The sequence below is a fragment of the Lithobates pipiens genome, unplaced genomic scaffold, assembly GCF_037356315.1.
Source record: "Lithobates pipiens isolate NorthernLeopardFrog02 unplaced genomic scaffold, aLitPip1_a1.2 Scaffold_23, whole genome shotgun sequence".
NCBI lineage: Eukaryota > Metazoa > Chordata > Amphibia > Anura > Ranidae > Lithobates > Lithobates pipiens.
In genome coordinates, this window is record NW_027507785.1 from 59,915,066 (window position 1) to 59,933,798 (window position 18,733).

Genomic DNA, 18,733 nt, shown 5'->3' on the forward strand with positions numbered 1-18,733 from the left:
ACTGTACCGCACTCAAGCCTATGTACCGTAGCACCCTATACCAAGTTACCAGTCCTTATAAGAACTTTTGTGGACCAAGCAGGTTGTGTATTAGTGTTTAGCAGACTGTACGTCAGTCCCTATACCGCTGAAGGACTGCTGCAGTATAGGGCAGCGGTCAGCAGTGGTGCACGTCAACCCTATCTATTGTGGACCGATAGCGGTCCTTACAGAACAGCAGACTGTACCGCACTCAAGCCTATGTACCGTAGCACCCTATACCAAGTTACCAGTCCTTATAAGAACTTTTGTGGAACAAGCAGGTTGTGTGTTAGTGATTAGCAGACTGTACGTCAGTCCCTATACCGCTGAAGGACTGCTGCAGTATAGGGCAGCGGTCAGCAGTGGTGCACGTCAACCCTATCTATTGTGGACCGATAGCGGTCCTTACAGAACAGCAGACTGTACCGCACTCAAGCCTATGTACCGTAGCACCCTATACCAAGTTACCAGTCCTTATAAGAACTTTTGTGGAACAAGTGAGTTGTGAATGTTTAGCAGACTGCAGCAGAAGGGCAGCAGTCAAGTATAATATCCTTTCTATATTTGGAAGAAAGAATATTATACATGTACAAGCCTATTACTGTACCACTGATACCAGTCCTGAAAAGAACCTTTGTGGAACTAATAATAACAGCAAGTCTTTAAAATTACCCTCACTGCCTGACAACACTGCTTCCTTCCTGTCCCTATACAAATTGGCAAAAAAAGAGAACGATTAGTGGTTACTGGAACAGCTCTTTTGTGGACCTTGATAGTAACAGCTAATGATGATGATGATGATGATGATGATGAAAGACTAATCTGGCTGTCCCTGTAGCATACACCGTCCTTTCCCTTTCTCTAAACTAACAAAAGACACTCAGGCTGCTGCAAGAATCAGCAGCACAGCAAACCTATCAACACCTAACACCTATACCAGTCCTGAAAAGAACTTTTGTGTACCAAATAGCTAGTGGTTTATCTCTCCCTACTCCACACAGGAACCTGTCCCTATCGTAACAGAAGAAAGAATGTAAAATGGCCACCGGATCGGGTGTATTTATAGGTTAGGGGGAATGTACAAGTGTCCATGTGCTGTCATGTCTCAATTGGCTGTCCTGTATCACATGATAAACGTGTCACCAAAGGTTAAAGTTCTTGTATACATTAAACACGTAAGTCCGCCGCGGCGAACGACGGAAAAAGGCGTTCGAACGTGCGGACCGCGAATGTCGGAAATTCGCCGCGAAACGACCGCCGGGCGAAACGTTCGTCCATCACTACTCATAATTATAAAAAATACATAAAAAAAAGTAAAAATAAACGAAGCACCAGCGGCCTTATTTAATTGAAAAAAGAAAAAAAACACAACGGGTCAAAGCAGCCATGACAGACCACCAACATTTTGCGAGTTTCCCCATAAGTTGCGCTTATTGTATTTCGCTTTCCTACGGCAGCTTAATCTGTCAGGGAATATGCAGAGTTTAAGCCGGTGTGTTCATTATAGCTGAACTCGGGGCTAAATATAGTCCAGCTAAGTTTTCATTTAAAAAAAATCATTACGTTTATTTTTTAAATAGAATTATTATAAGTACCTGAATAGGGCTTTATATTAGCTACATTTAATCCTTTACTTTAACGGCACTTAAACAGAAAGAGGGGAGGGTCAGCTCTCTGAATCATGCAGCGCTTTCATTTGTACAGCGCTGTCAGCAGTGGTGTGCGCAGCCTATTAGGGTGTGCAGGTTTTCTTCTAAGATTGCCCTGTATTTGGCTCCATCCATCTTCCCATCAACCCTGACCAGCTTCCCTGTCTCCGCTGAAGAAAAGCATCCCCACAACATGATGCTGCCGCCACCATGTTTCACGGTGGGGATGGTGTGTTCAGGGTGATGTGCAGTGTTAGTTTTCCGCCACACATAGCGTTTTGCTTTTAGGCCAAAAAGTTACATTTTGGTCTCATCTTCTTCCACATGTTTGCTGTGTCCCCCACATGGCTTCTCACAAACTGCAAACGGGACTTCTTATGGCTTTCTTTCAACAATGTCTTTCTTCCTTCCACTCTTCTATAAAGACCAGATTTGTGGAGAACACGACTAATAGTTGTCCTGTGGACAGATTCTCCCACCTGAGCTGTGGATCTCTGCAGCTCCTCCAGAGTTACCATGGGCCTCTTGGCTGCTTCTCCGATGAATGCTCTCCTTGCCCGGCCGGTCAGTTTAGGTGGACGGCCATGTCTTGGTAGGTTTGCAGTTGTGCCATACTCTTTCCATTTTCGGATGATGGATTGAACAGAGCTCCATGAGATGTTCAAAGCTTGGGATATTTTTTATAACCGAACCCTGCTTTATACTTCTCCACAATGTTATCCCTGACCTGTCTGGCGTGTTCCTTGGCCTTCATGATGCTGTTTGTGCACTAAGGTTCTCTAACAGACCTCTGAGGGCTTCACAGAAAAGATGTATATATACTGAGATTAAATTACACACAGGTGGACTGTATTTACTAATTAGGTGACTTCTGAAGGCAATTGGTTCCACTAGATTTTAGTTAAGGGTATCAGAGTACAGCGGGCTGAATACAAATGCCCCCCACATACTTTTCACTATCTGGGAATTTCATGGCCTCCGAAACTGCGATAGGTAGTGAGGAGTGGAATCAAAAATGTACGCCCTTAGAAAACCCGAAGGTGGTGATTGGTTTTCGGGGTCCCGTACGCGGTTAGACTGCCAAAAAGTCCCACACATCTGGTACTCCCGTACTCAGGGGAAGCAGCAGAATGTATTTTGGGGTGTAATTCCACATATGCCCATGGCATGTGTGAGCAATATATCATTTAGTGACAACTTTATGTAAAAAAATAAAAATGAATGTTCCCAAAACTTGTGGCAAATTATAAAATATTCCATGGACTCAACATGCCTCTTCTCAGCAAATAGCTTGAAGTGTCTACTTTCCGTAATGGGGTCATTTGGGGGGGGGGGGGGGGGGGTTTGCTTTCTTGGCATTCCATGACCTCCGAAACTTTGATAAGCAGTGAGGAAGTGAAATCACCATTTTACGCCCTTAGAAATCCTGAAGGCGGTGATTGGTTTTCGGGGTCCTATACACTACTACTACACTACTGGGCTCCCATACTCAGGAGCAGCAGCAGAATGTATTTTAGGGTGTAATTACACATATAACCAGTGTTGGTCATCTTACTTTAAAAAAGTAATTAGTTAAGTTACAAATGACTTCTCCCAAAAAGTAATGGCGTTAGTAACTCGGTTACTACATTGGAAAACAAATTAGTTACTCAGCAATGTAACTGTGACTTTTTTTTAATATTCTATAGACGGGACTAGTGAAGGAAGTGAATGTCGCCGCCTCCATCGGCGAGATTGACACCTCGCGAGCCCTGTAGCCTGGTATGGATTTAAAGGGGGACCCCTACGCTTAAAAAAACAGCGTGGGGTCCCCCCAATGTCCATAGCAGACCCTTATCCAAGCACGCAGCCGGGCCGGTCAGGAAAGGGCGTGGGGACGAGCGAGCGCCCCTCCTGAACCGTACCAGGCCGCATGTCCTGAACATGGGGAGTGCTTTGGGGAAGGGGGGCTCCCCACCCCAAAGCACCTTGCCCCCATGTTGATGAGGACTAGGGCCTCTTCCCAACAACCCTGGCCATTGGTTGTTGGGGTCTGTGGGCGGAGGGGCTTATCAGAATCTGGAAGCCCCCTTTAATAAGGGGGCCCCCAGATTCCGGTCCCCTACCCTATGTGAATGAGTATGGGATACGATGTACCCTTACCCATTCACCTGGGGAAAAAAGTGTTAATAAAAAAAACACAACACAGGTTTTTAAAGTACTTTATTAGACAGCTTCGGGGGTCTTCTTCCAACTTCAGGGGCCTTCTTGCCGGGCTCCTCCGCTATCTTCTGCACTTTTACCGCTAGCTCCTTTACTAGCAGAGGAGCCCGGCTTTCTCCTTCGTCGCCACCGCCGTTCGGGGGTCTTCTTCTGACTTCGGGGGTCTTCTTCCGACTTCGGGGGTCTTGTCTCACTCTTCGCTTCTTCTGCCGGGTCTCCGATATCTTCTTACAGCTCTTTTACTATCATTGGCCCGGTCTTGTCGCTGTCGCCGCCGCCGCCACCTTCTTCTTTTCTTCTTCTTCTTCCTTCCGATGTTGACACAACGCTCTCCCGGGCGTAATGGCAGGGATGCGTTGTGTGGCGACTTATATAGGCATAAGGGGCGAGGTCACCGGGTGATGTCACATGGTGCCCCGCCCCTTATGATGTCACAGTCCCGGGGGATGTTGGGGCTCCCACATGCACGTGGGAGCCAGCGGTAACGGCACATCTAACTGAACGTGCCATTGCTTCAGTGCGCATGTGCTGATCACTTCGGCACATGCAGACACAGGGGGATATCTCCTAAACAGTACAGGTTTAGAAGATATTCAGGGTAGCTACAGGTAAGCCTTAATATAGGCTTACTTGTAGCATAAAGTTATAAAAATGGTTTTATAACCATTTTAAGCAACCCCTGAATTTGCCCTCACGAAACCAAACAGCGAAACGCGTTGACGCACAGGTGCTCACTGCGGTTACATGGTGAAAGCCTTTCCTTCTGCGCCGTGTATATACATACATGTTTATAATCTTATATGCATGTTTTTAACACTCATGCCCCATACACACGATCGGACATTTATTAGACATTCCGACAACAAAATCCATGCATTTTTTCCGACGGATGTGGGCTCAAACTTGTCTTGCATGCACACGGTCACACAAAGTTGGTCGGAAGTTGCGAAGTCAAGAACGCGGTGACATACAACACGTCCGATGAGCCAAGAAAAATTAAGTTCAATAGCCAGCACGTCTCTTCTGCTTGATTCCGAGCATGTGTAGAAATTTGTGCATTGGAATTGTGTACACACGATCGGAATTTTTTAACGGATTTTGTTGTTGGAAAATTTGAGATTCAGGTCTCAAATTTTGTGTCGGAAATTCCAATGGAAAATGTCCGATGGAGCCTACACACGGTCGGAATTTCCGACAACGGATTTTGTTGTCGGAAAATTTGAGATCCAGATCTCAAATTTTGTGTCGGAAATTTCCGATGGAAAATGTCCGATGGAGCCTACACATGGTCGGAATTTCCGACAACAGATTTTGTTGTCCAGATCCAGATCTCAAATTTTGTGTGTCAGAAATTCCGTTAGAAAACGTCTTCTTACAAAAAGTTCCCATCAAACATTACAAAAAGTTCCCATCAAACATTGGAAAATCTGACCGTGTGTACGGGGCATTATTGTTTTTTGCTCTATTTGCACAAACGTAATTTTGTATCAATAAAGCTTTATATGTTTTAATTACAATATCGTCAAATGTGCCCCTAAAGTCTGGCCCTTCTTTTGTGTTTCGACCCTTGATATTCCTCCAACACCCCCCACCCCCCCAATGAGACTCCTAAAAAAATTGTAAAAAATAAAAACGAATATTTTAAAAAATAATTGAAAAAATAAAATTGTAAAAAATAAATTTTAAAAATAAAATTGTACAAAATAATTAAAAAAATTAAATTGTACAAAATAATAAAAAATAAGAACTACGGACACCGATCTCTGCTCTACTGACACCATTTGGGTTTATTACCGTTTTAATTTCATTGAAGTTTGCATCTATGTTAATGGAGATTATTACCAAAAGTATTTAATTGTTGCAGAATTGCACACGCACAGCCCCCGGTTTACGCTTACATTGTGTTTTCAGTAGACCGTTTAGCAACATGTAGATCAGCACTTATTCCCTTAATTGAACAACAGTGGCTTGTACCTTCAGACCTGCGGTTACAATGAGACGGAGAAGCTTGGCTCTGCCCTTGGGGGAGATAGAGTAACATAGCGCAGGGGAGCTGGCTCGTTTCACTGCCATGGAGAATAATCTAGCTGTGGCTGAGGTTAGGATAAGACCTTAATCCTCCAGAGCAGGTGAACTGCAGGACCAGCATCTGTTGGCAACAATTTCAACATACCAGTGACCAGAAATTAGTGTCATTTCTAAGCTTTCACTACTTCTAAAAAAATAAAAAGAAGAAAAAAAATAAATTATAAAAAAGTACATGACAACTAGTGGCTTTTTTTTTTTTTTTTACTTTTTACATTTTATTTTATTTTTATTTATTTTTTAAGAATGCTGTAGATTTTATTGGCCTATTATCCAAATCTTGACAAATTTATGGTAGACATTTGTAAAAAAAATAAAAAAATAAATAAAAAAGGACCCTTTCAGGCTTGTTCGAACCATCGCTTTTAAAAAAGATATTAATTAAACCCAAAAAGAATAATCCGTCTTTAGCATTGTTTTTTAATCTTTCAAATTTAAATCAACACAAAAGCTAAAAATTCTGGGAGGATGTAATAAAACTTGTATAATACATGTCTGAGATTCTTTTCGTGTAGCAGACCTGGGTAAAATGTAAAAAGTATAACTGGCTATACATGGATTAACATTCAGCCGGTTCAGCAGGGACCTGCCAAATTTTTATCCATGTATGGGCACTGTGGTTGTACACAAGTCTACCGATCGACTTCTGTACAAACGTACCCTGTTCGATTTTCCCCACTCGATCAGTGTTCAATGTATTCTGACGGTGGGGAAGTCTCCCTGCTGTCAGAATACAATAGCTTAGTGGGAAATATTTCTTCATTCACCACAAATGTGTGGATGGGGAAATTGCGTCAGTTTTTTTTTTTTTGTTCCACCTGCTGTTTTTAATAAAAAAAAAAAACTAAGGTATGGGTTGCCTAGTTCCCCGTACACACGATCGAATTGTCCGGCAGACTTAAGCCTCATACACATGATAGGACTTTGTACAAACTTTCCCTTGGATTTTTGTACAAAGGGCGTCGGCCGTGAACCTGTATTGCATACACACAGCAGGACTTTTTCAGCCAACTTTCACCAAATCATGTGGTTTTTCTGCTCTTTACCGCCACCTTTGGTCAACTTCTGTATTGTTGTCTGATCTTTTGCATTGGTTCTGAGCATGCCTGTTTGTACTTTGTACAAAAGTCCTATGGTTTTCTATACACACGATCGGACTTTGCTCCATCGGACTTTTGTTGCCAGAAAGTTTGTCCGTTCGCACAGCCAACAAAAGTCAGATGAAAACCAAAAAAGTTTGTCCGATGGAGCGTACACACAGTCGGATGTTGCTCCAAAACAGCTAATTTGCATGTTTGTTGTCAAAAAGTCTGATCGTGTGTATGGGCCTTTAGTCCGGCAAACAATCCGGCAAACAATCTAATCGAAATCTTTCTAATGAACGGACTTGGCCACACACGGACACTCCGAAAGTCTGGCAATTTCTAACGTGATGACGTACAGAATGTGCGACGGGACTAGAAAAAGGAAGTTCAATAGCCAGTAGCCAATAGCTTCCTTCTCGTACTTGCTTCTGAGCATGCGTCATTCTTAAGGCCCGTACACACAATCGGACTTTTTGACAACAAACATGCAAATTGGCTGTTTTGGAGCAACATCCGACTGTGTGATCACTCCATCGGACAAACTTTTTCCGTTTTCATCTGACTTTTGTTGGCTGTGCGAACGGACAAAATTTTTGACAACATAAGTCTGATGGAGCAAAGTCCGATCGTGTGTACGCAAAACCATAGGACTTTTGTACAAAGTACAAACACGCATGCTCAGAACCAATGCAAAAGGTCAGACAACAATACAGAAGTTGACCAAAGGTGGCGCTGGAGTAATTGAACGTCCTCTTTTGAAGTGTCGTCAGTATGTTGAATCGTCACTACGTTCGTGTTTGTTGCCTCAAAAGTCTGATCGTGTGTATGCAATACAAACTTGTGGACTACGCCCTTTGTACAAAAGTCCACGGGAAAGTTTGTACAAAGTCCGATCGTGTGTATGAGGCTTTAGTCCGCCGGACTAGCGCACTGATGAACAGATTGTCCGCAGAAAGCCAAGTCCGGCGGACAAATTTTGAGTCACTTTCTAAGTTCGCCAGACTTTACGATGAAAAAGTGCGCTGGAGCCCACACACGATCGAATTGTCCGGCGTAATGCGGTCCGGCGGACTAAGTCGATTGTGTGTACGCACCATAACTCAACTTTTGTTGTAAAAAAATATTCCCCTCTGGGTGATCTATGTACATTTCAAGATACTACAGCTTTTCTCATCAGAACACTGAGAGTGTTCTGATGAGAAAAAAAAAAGGTAGGAATCTTCTTCAAAGCTTGTTAGGCTTGTCAAGCTTTGAAGCAGATTCCTACCTTTTTTTTTTTTTGCTCTGAAAAAATAGCTGTTTGTTTCACCATGTGCTGTGTAGACTGATTCTCAACAGGAGGGTCTGATTCATAATAATCACCTGGTGCACTCTCAGTGTTCTGATGCGAAAAGCTGCAGTATCTGTGCCCCCCCTAGAGGAATTGATCCCTTGGAGAGTATCTCGCCGAAACTGAAACTCCAGTTGCAGAGGATGCCCAAAATCTGACTGCAGGCTTCTGGGAAAAACAATGAGCCAATCACACAGCAGAAAATGACATTTCTGGAGGCGTTTTTATACACCAACCTGTACAGAATGTCTACAGGTTGCCATATTGTATGGGATTATAGAGAAAATTAAAGTGTTACAAAATGAAAAAGAAATGTAATTTTTAATAATATTAAATCACAACATGGCTTGTGTAGAAATTGTTTATGTTATATATTTTCTTTTCTATTTTTTTCTTCTTTTTTTTTCATTTTTTTACACAAAAACTTGCTGACCAGGCCTTTTCTGGAACTTTTTGTTTAAGAGTTTAAACCAATATTAGAAAATGACTTAGAACCTCCAAACAGTATAAACAGCGTTTTTTGAAAATGCTTTTTTTTGGGGGAAAAAGAACACTTCAAGGAATAAAAACAAAACAAAAAAAAAAAACACAATATTTACCCCAATTTTTTTCTATAATGTGAAAGATGATGTGGCGCCGAGTAAATAGATACCTAACATGTCATAATTTAAAATTGCGCACACTTAAATGGTGACAAATATGGTACTTAAAAATCTCCATAGGTGACAGACATTTTTTTTACAGGTTACCTGTTTAGAGTTGCAGAGGAGGTCTGGCGCTAGAATTATTGCTCTCACTCTAACGACTGCGGCAATACCTCACACGTGTGGTTTGAACACAATTTACACATGTATGCGTTCACTTCTGCGCGTATTTATTTTACTTTTTTTTTTTTTTACATCGTTATTTATGTATTTATTTTTTCATTTTTTTTCCTATTACAAGGAATGCAAAAATCCCTTGTAATAGAAATAAGGATGACAGGTCCTCTTTATTGAGAGACCAAGGGTCAAAAAGACCCCAAATCTCTCCTCAACCTTTAAAAGTAAATGATCAAAAAAATTATTATTTTTTTTTAACTTTTGTTTGAAAAAAAAAAATCTTATTTATTTTACTTTTTTTTTTTTTACACTGTCCCTTTATTTATGTATTTATTTTTTCATTTATTTTTCCTATTACAAGGAATGCAAAAATCCCTTGTAATAGAAATAAGGATGACAGGTCCTCTTTATTGAGAGACCTAGGGTCGAAAAGACCCAAAATCTCTCATCAACCTTTAAAAGTAAAAGATCAAAAATATATATATATATTTTTTGAACTTTTGTTTGAAAAAAAAAAAATGTATTTACTATAGCCTGGGTAACGGACGTGACGTCAAAGGCCGCTCCGGTCCTCCAAGGGCATAGAGACGACTGGCGGCCATCTTGGCCTCACTCTTCTCCTACTGCTACTGCCAGCATCGGATCGTTCCCGGGCTTCACCAAGGAATCCGTCGCGTGATCACTTTTATCTGAAAGAGAATCGCCCATAATAAAAAATATAAAATACCGAGCTAGCTGCCATAACCCAGGTATTTAACCACTTCAGCCCCGGAAGGATTTATCCACTTCTTGACCATGCCACTTTTTGCGATACGGCACTGCGTTGAATTAACTGACAATTGCGCGGTCGTGCGACGCTGTACCCAAAGACAATTGACACCTTTTTTTCCCCACAAATAGAGCTTTCTTTTGGTGGTATTTGATCACCTCTGCGGTTTATACATTTTGCGTTATAACCCAAAGTAAAAGTGTCAATTTTGAAGAATATTTCTGCTATAAAACATTTCCCAAAAAAATGTAAAAAAACTAATTTATACAACAGTTTAGGCTGATATATATTCTTCTACATATTTTTGGTAAAAAAAAAAAAAAAACGCAAAAAAGTGTTTATTGATTGGTTTTGCGCAAAACGTCTACAAAATAGGGGATAGATTTATGGCATTTTTATTATTCTTTTTTTTTCTTTTTACTAGTAATGGTAGTGATCTGCGTTTTTTAGCGGGGCTGCGACATTGCGGCGGACAGATCGGACCCCCAACTGACATTTTTGACACTTTTTTGGGAATCAGTGACATTATTACAGTAACCAGTGCTAAAAACATGCGCTGTTATTGTACTAATGACACTGGCAGGGAAGGGGTTAACTTCAGGGGGCGATCAAGGGGTTAAATGTGTTCCCTGCAGGTGTGTTCTAACTGTGTGGGGGGGACTGTGTGACTGGGGAAACGCACAGATCCGTCTTCCTGCATAGCAGAAAGACAGGATACATGTGATCTCCCCTGTCAGAACGGAGAGCTGCCTTGTTTAAACAGGCAGATCCCAGTTCTGTCACTGTGGAGAACGATCGTGGGTGGCCGGCAGACATCGAGTCTGTTGGACCTGCTGATTGGCTCCCTCCCGGCTGGCCAATGGGAGCGTGCGCGCCCACAAAAGCACGTACAGCTACGGCGATTTGCGGGATGGTGTCACCTTGCCGCAATATAATGACGGCGGCTGGTCGGCAAGTGGTTAACGTAATAATGATATAATAATCATATATAACAATAATATAATAATGATATATTTTTACTATGGGCCGGTCAGCAAGGGGTTAACCACTTCCGGACCAGCTCACAACGATATACATTGGTACTTTGAAGGAGGATATTCTTATTATGGCAGCAGCTAGCTATCATAACCCTCGGTATCCTCTTCTTCAGTGAGCGGTCTGGTTTAGGATAAAAGTGGTCTCTGCGGTGGATTCGCCGCAAGATCGCTTTTATCGGCGGTGGGAGATGCCCCCTCCTCCTGCCGCTCTCCGGTCCCCTCCACTGCTTACCGGAGCTGTCGGCAGCGGCAGAGGCGATCGCATCCTTCCTGTGTCCTGACCTGGAGACGAGTGAGGGGAAGATGGCCCCCACCCGTCTCCATATCATTGCAGGGCGGAAGCAACTTTAAAATCTCACTTCAGCCCATAGCTCTTAAAGGGCCAATTTTTAATGACAAAGATTTATTTTTTATTTATTTTTTATTGCATTTCAGTGTAAATATGAAATGTGAGGTCTATTTGACCCCCCAGATCTCATATTTAAGAGGACCTGTCAGGCTTTTTTTCTATTACAAAGGATATTTACATTCCATGTAATAGGAATAAAAGTGACACTTTTTTTTTTAACCACTTCGCATCCAGGCCAATTCTGACATTTCTCTCCTACATGTAAAATTCCAAAATTTTTTTGCTAGAAAATTACATAGAACCCCCAAACATTATATATGTTTTTTTAGCAAAGACCCTAGAGAATACAATGGCGCTCGTTGCAACTTTTTATCTCGCACGGTATTTGCGCAGCAATTTTTCGAACATGTTTTTTTCTGAAAAAAAAAACAGTTTTATGCTAAAAAAAAATAAATAGTAAAGTTAGCCCAATTTTTTTGCATAATGTGAAAGAGGAAGATACGCCGAGTAAATAGATACCCAACATGTCACGCTTCAAAATTGCAAACGCTCGTGGAATGGCGCCAAACTTTGGTATTTAAAAATCCCCATAGGCGACGCTTTCAATTTTTTTACTGGTTACATATTTTGGGTTACATAGGAGGTCTAGGGCTAGAATTATTGCTCTCGCTCTAACGTTCGCGGCGATACCTCACATGTGTGTTTTGAACACCGTTTTCATATGTGGGCGGGACTTACATATGCGTTCGCTTCTGTGTGCGAGCTCACGGGGACAGGGGCGCTTTAAATTTTTTTTTTTTATTGTTAATTTTACTTTTATTTTTTTAGTTTTACACTTAAAAAAATAAAATAAAAAATTTATGACTTTTATTCCTATTACAAGGAATGTAAACATCCCTTGTAATAGGAATATGGCACGATCGGACATATTTACAGTGAGATATGGGGTCAATAAGACCCCATATCTCACCTCTAGGCTGGGAAGAATAAAAAAAAAAAAAAAACGATCCTGGCTTCCTAGCCAGATCGGCGCCGTTAATTTGAATACCGAGGCCGGGCGTGACGTCATAACATCGCGCCCGGCCTCCGAACGATCATAGAGACTCCGGGGACAATCTAGTCTGCCGGAAATCTCTATGGTTACTTGCTGGGGCCGGCGGATCCTGTGACCGACTCACCGATGGAAACGGTGAGTCGGTAGAAGCACCGGAGGGCGGCGGGAGGGGGGGCGGCATCCCCTCCCGCCGCCCGTAAGAACGATCAAGCGGCGGAACAGCCTCTATGATCGTTCTTATGGTGCAGGGAATCGGCAATATCTGAATGATGTCTGTGGCCTCAGGCATCATTCAGATATAACCACTGAAAGCCCATGACGTCAATAGACGTAGTGTGGGAACCAAGTGGTTAAACAGTGTAAAAATAAAAGGTAAAATAAATAAGGAAAAAAAAAAAAGAATGTTTTAAACGTGCCCTGTCCCGCTGAGCTCGCACGTAGAAGCGAACGCAGACGTGAGTAGAGCCCGCATGTGAAAACCACACATTAAAAATGGGGGGAGGGGGGAAAAGGGAAGAGAGTGGGACTTTAGATGAAGCACACAGCAAGTAAAAAAGTTGGTCAAGTGACTAGAAAATTACATTTATTCATATTTCATAATCCACCATAAAACATTTTGGGCATCAAGCCTCTAACAAACATTTTGGGCATCAAACCTCTATAAGGTGGATCTTAAATAAACATACAATGTATAAAAATATATCACAATCCGATAGATCTTAGCATTTGAAAAAAGCAGCAATGACAATTAATGCATATAGTACACAGAGTCATAATAAATTATATTGAGTACACATAAAATCAAATGATGTCTTATTGTTCCATGATTAAAGTAGAAATAAAAAAAATTATAAAGGCTCGACGCGTTTCGCGGCACGACAACCGCTCATCAGGAGCAAAATCATGGAGTAAATCTAAAAAAATAAAATAAAAAATGAACAAAAGATAGAAAAAATAGAATAACAAAAATTAAATAAGAAATATAAGAGGAAGAGAAGTATAATTTTATAATTAATGAGGGCTATGCATCCAACTCACGTCTGCACACACGTGAGGTATCCCCGCGATCGGTAGAGCGAGAGCAATAATTCTACCCCTAGACCTCCTCTGTCACTTAAAACACGCAACCTATCTGTTATTGGAAATCTATACAGATCCCAAAAATAACGGAGTGGGTGAAGAGGGTGGAGCAAATTAGGGTAATGGAAGAATCGTTATATAATTTACAAGATACAGAGGGAGAAGGTCACGGGGCATGGCAACAATGGCTGACATTCTTGGAGAGGGGGGACTGCCGTGCTATAATTGAGGGATAAGGGGACAGAGAGGGGGGTGACTGAGAGGGGGGAGAGAGGGGGGCAGACCTCCCCACTCCTGTGTTTTTTTTTTTTTGCCCCAGGGTTAAGGGAGGGGGGCGGGAGAGGGAAATGGAATTTGATGGAAGAAATTTTTTTATAAGCAATTTGATGTATTGTCTGTATCAATATGAAATTGAAAAATAAAGAATATAAAAGGAAGGGAGAAAAGAAAAAAAGGAAAGAAAAAAAAAGAAAAGGGAAAAAAGAAAAAAAGAGAAAAAAAAAAGAGAAAGAGTGCCACAATGATGTTAAGGAGAACAAGCGGAGTTCTGAGCGACAAGCTGATTAGAATACGCTAGAATAAAGTAACTGACTGAGATGGCACAAAAAAATAAATAAAAATAAATAAATAAAACACGCAACCTGTAGAATTTTTTAAACGTCGCCTATGGAGATTTTTAAAGCTAAAAGTTTGTCACCATTCCACGAGCGGGTGCAATGTTGAAGCGTGACATGTTGGGTATCAATTTACTCATTGTAACATTATCTGTCACAATATAAAAAAAAAAATTGGGCTAACTTTACTGCTGTCTTATTTGTTAATTCAAAAAAGTGTATTTTTTCCAAAAAAAAAAGTGCGCTTGTACGACTGCTGCGCAAATACGGTGTGACAGAAAGTATTGCAACGACCGCCATTTTATTCTCCAAGGGTGTTAGAAAAAAAAATGTATAATGTTTGGGGGTTCTAAGTAATTTTCTAGCAAAAGAAAAAACTTTTTAACTTGTAAACAACAAATCCCAGAAAGAGGCTCGGTCCTTAAGTGATTAAAGGGCTTTAGAAAAAAACTATTTGACTTGACAAGAATGTTCTTTTTTTTTTTACAAATATTTGAACAAAAATCATCTTTAGTCACCGTTTTGATTCTTATATCCCTTCGGGGGATCTAATATAACTGAGATTAAGTGCTTACAGCAAATTATGTTTAAAAAAAAAACAAAAAAAAAAAAACCTTCGGTCTTCTAGACGAAGACGACTTGTTTTCCAGCACTTTCAGGATTAGCATACTAGTTGTAAAGTGTCATTAAAATATTTCAATCCTTAGTAATGGATTTAGTGATTATTGTAACTCTTATAAAGATGACACAAAGTATTTATTGACATGTGGGCTTTAAATATCATGTAAAGAGGTCATTTAAATGATAAATCCACTTTAAATATATACAACTTCCTGTAACAGATTAAAGTCGATCATCAATCACTTAACAAGAAATGTCATTTTAAAGCTGTCAATCTTTTTTTTTTTTTTAAATCTGCCGTTTTCATTTAAAGAATACCTGGCGATCCTGGAACAAGGCAAACTTCGGATGGGCAGCGCACCCACACGACAATTAAAGTAGAACATCTTTATTTGAAACATATACCGGTATGTATTAACCCGAGCCTCGTTTTGAGATTTTGGCGTTTACATGTTTAAAAAAGTTTTTTTTGTTAGAAAATTACTTAGAACCCCCAAACATTATATATCGTTTTTTTTTTTTTCCTAACACCCTAGAGAATAAAACTGGCAGTCGTTGCAATACTTTTTTTCACACTGTATTTGCGCAGCGGTCTTACAAGCGCACTGTTTTTTGGAGAAAAAAAAATCACTTTTTTTGAATAAAAAAATAAGACAGCAGTAAAATTAGCCCCATTTTTTTTTTTATATTGGGAAATATAATGTTACGATGAGTAAATTGATACCCAACATGTCACGCTTCAAAATTGCACCCGCTCGTGGAATGGCGACAAACGTTTACCCTTAAAAATCTCCATAGGCGACGTTTAAAAAATTCTACAGGTTGCATGTTTTGCGTTACAGAGGAGGTCTAGGGGTAGAATTATTGCTCTCACTCTACCGATCGTGACGATACCTCACATGTGTGATTTGAACACCGTTTTCATATGCAGGCGCTGCTCACGTGTGCTTTCGCTTCTGTGTGCGAGCTCAGCGGGACGGGGCGCGTTTAAAAAATTTTTTTATAGTCTTATTTATTTTACCGTTTATTTTTTATTTGTATACTGTTTAAAAAAAAAAATTCACTTTTATTCCTATTAGCTGTCGGCTAATTGCCAGCTTCTATCTCTCTGCACATTTACTCAGCTGTTGATGATATCCTGCTCGTCAGTCCTGCCTACTTAAGCCGTCCAGTCCAGAGGCTCTCTGTTCACAGACTTGCTTTGCTGACATCCCTTCTGGCTCCAGATCCTGCTTGCTGTTCCACTACATTGATCCCTGACTTCTGGCTTGGCTGACTATCCGTTTCGGTTACTGAACTCTGGCTATGTTTTGACTACGTTTGTTCTTTTTACTATTGTTATTAAACAAGTTTGATTTAACTGTACTTCTGTCTCGGTCGGATTTCATGGTTTCTGACAATATCTGGTGATCCAGCCATAAGGGTCCTTGTTCAAGCACTGCTTGTTTTGGGGTAACAATTGTCTCCTAATAAAGTTCACTCTGTCACATATCCCCTCAATGGAGACAAATGGCTGTGCCAACTAACATTATTGAATTATAGTCCACTACTGTCACCATCCAAAAGTTAGCAATCTTTCTATATTTGCCATTTTTATTTAAAGAATAGCTGGTGATCCTGCAATAGGAGTCCTTGTTTAAGAACTTCCTGTGTATGGGGTGACAACCCTCTCACAGCTAGGTTCCCATGTTGTCACCCTATCACATGTGCCCTGTGCCCTGAGATTTCAAGTGGCTGTGCCAAGAAACTCAAATATGGTCCACCGTTGCCACCATCAGGAAGCTATTCCAGAGTAATGCTATGTAGCTAATGCTGGAGAGAGTACCTAAAGCCAAGAAGAGGCTGAAAGAGGCCGGAGGAGATCAGCAGCAAAAAAAGAAGATGAAAATAAAATATGGCAGTTGTTGTACACAGGGCTTTTTGCAAACCAAATTTGATTTATGTTCATGGCTGTGAGAGCCATTGACGTCTTTGTATGTGTTATCATATGTTAATCATATTTAATCGTGTTTATTACCATTTAGTCTTTATAACAATGTTCTAGAGAACTGTCGTTTGGATGGGACTGTTACACTTTGATAAGACAGTTGACTTTTGCCCACTTTAGAAACCAGTAACATTATCTAATCTTAAAGTCAAACCACAGCTGTCATAGCGGTGGCATCTTGTGACGGTGACAAGGACTGCCACTGCACAGTACAGAGCCCATACACTTTTCCAGGGGGGGCATTGACCCACGTGATGCTGGGGCAGAGAGAGCGGGCAGTTTCCTGTGTGTATGTGTTGTAATAGGAACAAATTTTCATTAAAATCAGGTAAAGTCTAGTTTTCTAAATAACATTTCAAAAACAAATCAAATACAACAAACAACAAAAATAAATAAATTTAAGGTCACCACTAGAATAAAATATGACCTGAACAAATTCTTTTTACCCACTTCAATACCGGGCACTTTCACCACCTTCCTGCCCAGGCCAATTTTCAGCTTTCAGTGCTGTCACACTTTGAATGATAATTGCGCAGTCATGCTATAGTGTACCCATATTACATTTTTATAATTTTTTTGGACACAGATAGAGCTTTCTTTTGCTGGTATTTAATCACTACTTTTATTTTTTGCTAAACAAATGAAAAAAATAAACAGAAAAATGGTGAAAAAAATACCTTTTTTCTTAGTATCTCTTATAAAATTTAGCAAATAAGTAATTTTTCTCCTTCACTGATGTGCACTAATGAGGCTGCTCTGATGGGCACTGATAGGCTGCACTGATGGGCACTGATCGACAGCACTGATTGGCACTGTTGGGGCTGCACCAATAATCAGGACACTGATTGGCACAGATGAGACGGCACTTGTGGACACTGATAAGGAGGCACTAATGAGGTTGCACTGATATGCAGCACTGATGGATACTGATAGTTGGCACTGATAGTTGGCACTGATGGGCACTAATGGACAGCACTGATGGGCACTGATAGGCAGCACTGATGGGCACTAATAGGCAGCACTTATGGGCACTGATTGGCACTGTTGGGGTGGCACCAATAATCAGGACACTGATGGTCACTGATGAGATGGCACTCATGGGCACTGATGAGGCTGCACTGATATGCAGCACTGATGGATACTGATAGTTGGCACTGATGGGCACTAATGGACAGCACTGATGGGCACTGATAGGCAGCACTGATGGGCACTAATAGGCAGCACTTATGGGCACTGATTGGCACTGTTGGGGTGGCACCGATAATCAGGACACTGATGGTCACTGATGAGATGGCACTCATGGGCACTGATGAGGCTGCACTGATATGCAGCAGTGATGGGTACTAATAGGTGGCACTGATGTGCACTGATTAGCACTATTGGGGCTGCACTGATAAACAGGACACTGATGGGCACTGATGAGATGGCACTCATGGGCACTGATGAGGCTGCACTGATATGCAGCAGTGATGGGTACTAATAGGTGGCACTGATGTGCACTTATTAGCACTATGGGGCTGCACTGATAAACAGGACACTGATGATCAGAGCCCTGACTATCAGTGTAAATGTCCCGTCACACCTGCTGGTTACTGACTCTCCTCTCCACACGCTGTGACAGCGCATGAGGAAAGGAATGCCGATACCCGGCAATTTTGTTTACACGAGATCAGCTGTGATTGGACACAGAGGGTACAGAGCATGCTAGATGAGCGCCATTGGGGGCAATGCGCGGAGGGCGTGGTGCTGGGAGGACGTCCATGGACACTCTCCCAGAACTGGACAACTGCATTGTAGCTGTCTTTCAACTATAGGGAGGTCAGGAAGTGATTAAGTAATTATTGGAAGAAGTGGATCAAAACACTACAGGACATCTATGAATAAGAAAATCTGGAGTGGGTATTGAGGAGTGCCTAGTACAAAAGTTTATATCACTTTTTAAAATGTTTTATTGGTTAAGAGCATCAGATGCAGTCACCGTGTTTCGGGGAAGGACCTCTCCCTTCTTCAGGGCTTGACAATGAATGTT